The sequence below is a fragment of the Rutidosis leptorrhynchoides genome, chromosome 11 (genome assembly GCF_046630445.1).
Source record: "Rutidosis leptorrhynchoides isolate AG116_Rl617_1_P2 chromosome 11, CSIRO_AGI_Rlap_v1, whole genome shotgun sequence".
Taxonomy (NCBI): Eukaryota; Viridiplantae; Streptophyta; class Magnoliopsida; order Asterales; family Asteraceae; genus Rutidosis; species Rutidosis leptorrhynchoides.
This window is the reverse complement of record NC_092343.1, coordinates 331,573,557-331,582,079: the sequence shown is the minus strand read 5'-3', so window position 1 is coordinate 331,582,079 and position 8,523 is coordinate 331,573,557.

Here is an 8,523-nt window from a genome sequence, read left to right as displayed (position 1 = left end):
TTCTAGTTTCTGCTATGGGGCCGCTATACTTGGACTCCTGTAATTCTAAATGGACTAGCATTTGGGCCGAAGCCATTATATATTCTATTAAGATCCGTTTTCCCACCACAACCGGCCCAACAAGAATTATAAGTCATGGATCGATAATACTATGATGACAAGGTGATAATTGATCATGATTATGAAGATGATGATGATGAATAGTTGGGTAACGAAGTTGAAGATGATAATTAAATGCGTAAATAAATCTTGTTTGATGAAAAGTTTTTTTTTTTTTTTTTTTTTAAAAAAAAAAAAAAACATTAATGATGAAGAAGAAAAGACGATGGGATATAATAAACGGGGGTCGAAGTAATACAGAAAAACAATCACAGATGGGTGGTATAAGGAATAGGTTGCTAAGCTAGAGGTCGTGGGTTCAAGTCCCGTTATGGGCAATTATTTTTAGAAAAACTCTAAAAAGGTATCATTAATATTATTATTAACATTAATATTATTATTATCATTATTATTATTATTATTATTATTATTATTATTATTATTATTATTTTTATAGTTATGATTATAAATATTCATTATTGTTAAAAATTTACATTTTTACTAAAAGTATTATTTATTAAAGTTATCATTTTCATCAATATTATTAAAAGTATCTTTATTTTAATTTATCATTTTTATCATTATTATTATTATTAATTAGTATTACTACTATCATAATAGATAAACATTTTTACATATAGCATAGATATCAATATAATTATGTATGGAAGTATTAATTTTAATACATAATAAATAAAGATAAAACATTAATAAAAATATATATAACACTATTAAATCATAATAAATAATAATTAATAAGAATATATAATTTTTGTTTGAGTACGATTATGTGTATTAATATATATATACAAATGATTTAGGTTCGTGAATCCAAGGCCAACCCTATACTTGTTAAATGACGTCATATGTATTTTTACTACAAAATACATTAGGTGAGTTTCATTTGCTCCCTTTTTAATTGCTTTTGCAATATATATTTTCGGGCTGAGAATACATGCGCTGCTTTTATAAATGTTTACAAAATAGACACAAGTACTTAAAAATATATTCTACGTTGAGTTGTACCACTGGCATACTTCCCTGTAGCTTGGTAACTACTATTTACATGGATATTGTAAACGCGAATCCCGTTGATAGATCTATCGGGCCTGACAACCCCAACCGGACTGGACGACCAGTATTCAACGGTTGCACAGTACTTCGTTTCGGTGACTACACTTGGTACGGTGTAGTGAGATTTCATAATAAAGGGAATATGCGACGTGATTAAATGTTAAGTATGGTTACCAGGTGCTCAACCACTTAGAATGCTTTACATACACTTGCGAGTGTATTATATTTATGATTATGAAATCTTGTGGTCTATTAAAATATTGAAATGATTGTTATGATAAACCTATGAACTCACCAACCTTTTGGTTGACACTTTAAAGCATGTTTATTCTCAGGTACGAATTAAGTCTTCCGCTGTGCATTTGCTCAATTTAAGGACATTACTTGGAGTCGATCATCGCAATGGGACCAAATGTTGATGACTTCGTCCAAGTGGACAAGGACGGGTCGTCACAAATATAATTCATGAATGTAGTGATCTTTAAGAAGATAACACTTGCTAAAGTTTTACTTAAATTCTGATATGCCAAAATCAGAATATGTATTTGAATTTGTATGAAAATGGTTGTTCTTTAGTGAACGGATACATATGTGGATGTAAGTAGTATAGTTAATGACTGTTGAATCAGAATTGAAGAATGTACGGTGTAACATATTAATGTGAGATATAAATATTTCTCGAGTATTACCTACCCGTTAAAATATTTTCACCGTCAACAGTTTGTACAACAGAATATTTAATTACAATCTTTATGAAAATATACGTACATATATATTTTCTTTCAGATGTAATCATGGATTTAATGAGTTAATATAATATTAAACTCATTTGATTTATGGTTGAAATGAGAATTAATAATCTCCAAAACCTTAGAGATTTAATAATTGTCGCGAAATATTTCGCTAATGAAGTTATGAATCAATACTTCATCGTTCATTGTTATTGATATATCTCGGTATATGATGTTGGTGCTCGTGGATTTCTTGTGAAATTCACAAGGCACGAATAATGTTTTCTAGAAAGTTTTGAGTACATCGAAAATGGAAGTGTAAAATCAAACATGTATTTGAATAATACACTTGATTTATTATGAAAATGGAGTTTAGTGTGCTGAAGCAGTGATTAACGATTGTTAAGTCATTAACGAAGGATGTACATCATAGCATATTAGTGATATGAATTATCCGAGTAGTATTTACTAGTTAAGATTCACACGTAATAGCTTAGTACGAAAATATTTATTATTTTTCCAAGCCATATATATATAAAGTATACATATATAATTCTTCAGAAAGAATGAGTCAATACATCTTAACTCATTATTACTAATATTCCTTGGTATCTATGGGGCGTATGATGTTAATGTTTGAGGTACTGAGTGTGATGTTGAGGCGTGGAATGCAGATGATGTTGTTGGTGAAGCTGATGCTGTTGGCGGTGATGCTGATGGTACTGGTGGTGCTGGTTATGCTGCTGCTGGTGCTCGTAGGTTTTGCACCATATTTTCCAAAGCCACTACTCGAGCGCAAAGCTCGTTGACTTCTTCTATTATTCCGGGATGATTGGCGGTTCGGACAAGGGGATGAATAAGATCTGAAATTCTAGATATTATATATTTGTGACGGGATATCCTGGAAATGAGGGTGAAAATAGTGTTCCGAACGGGTTCGCCGGTAAGTGCTTCAGGTTCTTCGCCAATAGGGCAATGTGGTGGGTGAAAAGGATCACCTTCTTCACTTCTCCATTGATTAAGTAGACTACGAACCCACCCCCAATTCATCCAGAAAAGGTGATGACTAATTGGTTGGTTCATTCCGGTTACGCTGCCATTAGAGCTTGAGGAGTTCAAGGAATCAAGTGAGAAATCCATATTATCTGATCGGAATAAGGGTTTTTGTTATAAGATGAGTGTTGAATATTGAATGATATATTTGTCTTCTTGATATACGTATATATAGCAAAAAGATTTCCGTAATTTACGGAGGAAATTTAGAAAAAGTGTTAGACAAAGTCTATTAAGATAGATATGATAAGATATAATAATATATGATGTGTCTATACTCCAATAATAGCAGTATGATGTGTCGAGATCATAAAATGATAAGTATGTAATCTGATAATCTTTCGATTAAAGACTTTCAATTCGTAATGGCCTATTCAGGTCTACGGCTTGAGCTATAGGATCCTTTAAATCGATAATCTAAACCCTTCTATTCTAGAGTTTCGTAGACGCCATCCGTCAAGAAAATTCAATGATAAAAAAATAATGAGAAATCAAAGATTTAAAAGTAATGAATATGAGTAGTGATGACATTATAATGTCTTTGAGATAACTCAATGACATTTTCCGGTTCACAAACCGATGCATAAAGGCATAAAGCATATAGTTACGTGATATAACAAGGAGGTTATATACGTTTGAGTATGAATAGTAACAAATATAGGAGTTTCAAAAATCATGGATAACATTTCATGTAATACATATGTAATACACAAAACTATGATAGATGACATAGGAATGTCGAGAACGGTGTCGCATTTAAATGTGGTGGCGGAATTGAATAGTACTTAGGAAAGTGAGCAGAGTTCTTAGGTTGGCTCGGCATTCTAAGATAAGTAAAGTTTCTAAAGTATAGTGTAGCATTTTGAAAGGACCCGTCCTAATCCATCCGGACGAAGTCCATATCGATTATAAACGATTCACAACAGTTGATTACATCGCGAGGTATTTGACCTCTATATGATACATTTTACAAACATTGCATTCATTTTTGAAAAGACAATCTTTCATTACAACGAAAGTTGACGGCATGCATACCATTTTATAATATATCTAACTATAACTTATTTAATAATAATCTTGATGATCTCAACGACTCGAATGCAACGTCTTTTGAAATATGTCATGAATGACTCCAAGTAATATCTTTAAAATGAGCAATTACACAGCGGAAGATTTCTTTCGTACCTGAGAATAAACATGCTTTAAAGTGTCAACCAAAAGGTTAGTGAGTTCATTAGTTTAACATAAATAATCATTTCATAATTTTAATAGACCACAAGATTTCATATTTCCATTTCTCATAAACATACGTCCCATGCATAGAGACAAAAATATCATTCATATGGATTGAACACCTGTGTAAGACCCTAATCCTGTTTCTGACTTTTTAGTTGTTCGGGATGCCGTCCAGGATGGTGGGACGCCGTCCAGATGTTAAAGGCTGGACGGCGTCCAGAAATTGGGACGCCGTCCAGTTTGTCTGTCGGGCCAGCTGGGTTATTTTAAGATTTTTAGAGGGGCAAAATGGTATTTTCACTTATGGAACGAGTTAAGGCCACAAGATCAGTTATAGGAGCCTCATTTGCTCCACTAACACCCACACAAACACTCTCATCTTGTTCTAGTGAGAGAGTAAGAGTTTTAGAGAGAGAGAGGTAGATTTGGAGAAGAAGGAGTCGGAATCTCGCTAAAGCTCGGGTTCTAGAGTTGTTCATCTCGCTCCTAGCTACGTTGTGGTGGTATTGGTAAGCTCAAACTCCGAATTTAAATTGTTAAATTTGATATTCAAGTTAGGATTTTGAGTTAGTTTGTTGTGAAACCCTTTTAGGTGATGAAATGGGTTTATGGTGACTAGTTATTCTTGTCACTTGGCGGGTTTTGGGTCGGTTGACGTTTTAGCATTGTTTAGGGTTTGATCTTGAGTTTAATCACTAGGTTTAGTGATTATGGAAGTGGTGAAACTCTTTTGGGTGAGTTTGGTTAACTAATTTTGAAATGTGTCAAAATTAGGGTTTTGGTGTCAAAATGGGTATGACACGTGTTTAACACTTGTGTTCGGGTTTAATTGGTGTGTTAGGACCATTTTCACGTGTATTAGTGATTATTGATTAATTTGGGCGCGGTTTGTGCTTGGAAGTGCAAATGGGTCGAATTTGCACTAAGGGTCAATTGGGTTGGTTTGTAAGTCAACCCTAATTGTGTTGTTTGTATTGTGATAATGGAATAGGTACGTTCCATTGACGAGTTGCGGATTATTTGGAAGCATTCATCAAGGCGACAAGGTGAGTGTTAATATCCTATATGCATATGTATGTGTAGGATGAGTGCGGGTCGGGTGAAGTGATTCTCGGCTATAGAGCTCACTTCACATATAGGTGGATTGATGGACTTGTGTATGAGTCCAACTGGCACGGTTGTGCGTTTTGGTTAACCACCTTTGACGTGGTACACGTTTTGAGTGTACGTGATCACACGTGGTTGTGATGTGGATGTTATAACCTCAATGGCGAAGGGTTGATATTGTTGTGATGTGGATAACCCCGATGTGGTGGATTTTATAATCCCGTGACCGTGGGTTTTGGTATTTGGGAAGTGAATCTCGGGTAGTGCGGATTCATGATGACTCGGGTTGTTCGGTCATCCTTTTTATGAGGTGATGGATTTCGGGTTGTGCGAATTCATTAAGGCTCGGGTAGTTCGGCCAACCTCGGTTGTTGAATTGGTAGAGAAGTGAATTTCGGGTTGTGCGAATTCACTAAGGCTCGGGTTGTTCGGCCAATGTTCGTATGATTGAGGTTAAGGGGTTAACCTTGTAGTTTGGTTACCCATTTATGTACGCGTATTTACTTATATTGTTGTAACTAATCTTGCGGTTTGACTTGGTGGTACGTTAGGTATAACATTGCTTAGTTATGCTTGGATTGCGGTATGTGGCTCGTATTTGTGTGTTAGCGATGCGCATTTCATTTTATGCATATATATGTATGTAGTATATTCTCATTCACTAAGCGTTAGCTTACCCTCTCGTTGTTTACATTTTTATAGATTGCACGGATGCGGTGGCTCGGGTAAGGGCGGGGACTAGTGGACTTGCGTAGTTGCTTTAGAAGACTTGCTTTTGGATTTGATTAGGATTGGGTAGCGTGTCCCCAATCCCATGCTCGGTCTATGTTTTTGTATAAACTAATGGGTCGAAATAGTCACTTATGGTATTTTGGGTCGATGTGGGCCCGGTGTCGTAAAACTCGGTTTTTATTGTGAAAAACTCTTAGTTTAAACTATTGTAATATATTGTGAAAGTGTTTTGGTTTAAAAGTGTCGGGAAGCGGGTTTTCGCCCGCGTGAGTTCGAAAAAACTGATCAGAATGTTTTAGTACATCTGGACGTCGTCCCGGATGTCTGGACGTCGTCCCAGTCTTAAGACCTGGACGCCGTCCAAGCTTTTGGACGCCGTCCAGATCAACTGTTTCAGAATTTTTTTTTTGTGGCACGTTTTCGGATGGTTAACGGGTTGGGTCGTTACAAGTGGTATCAGAGCATGGTCTAAGGGATTTAGGTGACTTGAGATAGGTGCCTAGACTTAGACTTTTGTGTGTGCTTATTTGGCGGGACTTGTAGGATTACGGGTCGGAATGGGAATTTGGTTAGTGCCTTAATTGATAGGTGGACTAACGTGTATATTAATACGTGGATATTATTAATATACGATTGTGTTATGTTTATGTTTATGTTGCGTTGCGAATATCATCGAGCAAGATGGTCGTTGTACTAACGAGGGGATACGATGTGTGTGCGTAATAAGGACTTGCAAACCTTATTACGGGTGCAAATCGTGTTTAACAAGTGATGTACGACGAGTGTTGAGCAAGATGGGGCGGTGTTATGCGTGTTGTTTTATACGTTCGTGGACTAATCGTTTTGCATTCTTTAGAATGACGACACGAAACGAGATCGAGACGAATGACGAGGAGATTAACTCTAGAGTTACAGCCACCGTTGCGGAGCAAATGAGTGCATTTCGAGAAGAAATGGATAGGAAGTATTCCGAATTTCGGGGTAGTAGTGAAATGGAGCGTTGTCTTAAGAGCTTCATGAGGACTAAACCCCCGATGTATGACGGGAAACCGGATCCTTTGGTAAGCACAACTTGGATTTTGGATGTCGAAGGGTGTTTACGTACTATTGATTGCCCTCCCGAGAAAAATACGAGACTCGCTACTAGTCTGTTGCGGGGCAGGGCAAGGGATTGGTTGGATGGTAAGATCGATCTTGTCGGTGGCGAAACGTTTATGGTCTTATCGTGGAACGAGTTTAAGGAGGAATTCTTCGAGGAGTTCCGGACTTCGACCGATTTGTGGGAATTGCGTAATGAGTTGAGAAATTTGCGGCAAGGATCTATGGATTTGAATACTCTCAAGACGACCTTTATGGCGAAGGCTCGTTTTTGCCCGGAGTATTTGGGGAATGATCGTTTGTTAATGGGGGATTTCTATCGGACCATGAATGATAACTTGAAAAGTAAAATTAGTCGGGGTCAAGCGAAATCGTTTGCGGAATTATTCAACTTGGCTAGAGGTTTCGAGTCGTATACGCGATCAAAGATGTGTGAACCTTCAAGTAAGAGGAGGGTTGATTCGTACGGCGCCCCGGGTAAGAAAAATAAGGGTGCAAGTGTGAGTACGGGTAATGTGGGAAAAGGCACGGTGGATTCTCGTGCACCTAGATGTTTCAATTGTGGTATTAGGGGCCACAAGTTGTGGGAGTGCACAATGCCGAGAAGTGATGACGGGATGTGCTACTATTGTCATAAGGAGGGGCATCGCAAGCCGGATTGTCCCGAGTTGGCGGCGAATGCCGCAAGGAGACGTTGAGGTACGTTTCATTTTAATAAATATGTCATTTGAATATTTATTTATGTGGCGTTTAAGTTCGGATTTGTTATTGCATTGTGTTGTGCATATTATTGTTAACGGTGACGTTCCTAATGGAAGTACCCTATGGTAATGATTGTTTTTTTGGACGAAGGGCGTAAGACTTGGTGTAACCAAGCATTCCTTAGTATTTGGGAAATATTTCTACCAAGCCATGGAAATGGCTTTTGGTGTTCGATTGTTAAGAGAATGTTCGCTTGTATGTGGAAGTTGATGAACTGTAAGGTTCGTCGGGTGGTTGGAACCCTTGAAATCGAGTGTTTTGAATCTCGATGTATGTTGGTAATGGAGTTTATATGACGCGACATTAGGTGCCTCTTTTATACCTACTAGCATGGTGTTCAACTCCGATTGTGTTGCGGTTACATTGTACTTAGGGTACCCAAGTGAAACCCTTAGGTACATGAGTGACTAGGTGGAAATTGACAAACTAGAGCAATTGGATGATTGCGAGGGTGTGGTTTGTGTAATTGTGGTACACTTTTCGTTCGAAGTGTTTGAGGATTGATTTAAATCCTTCGTGTGCTCTCGGTTGGAGCAAGATGTGGTGATGGGTCGTGAGAGCCCAAATTGTTGGTAAAGTCTACCTTTGGTAGCATGGTACGGTTGTAAGAGATGCGGTTATGTGATGTAGT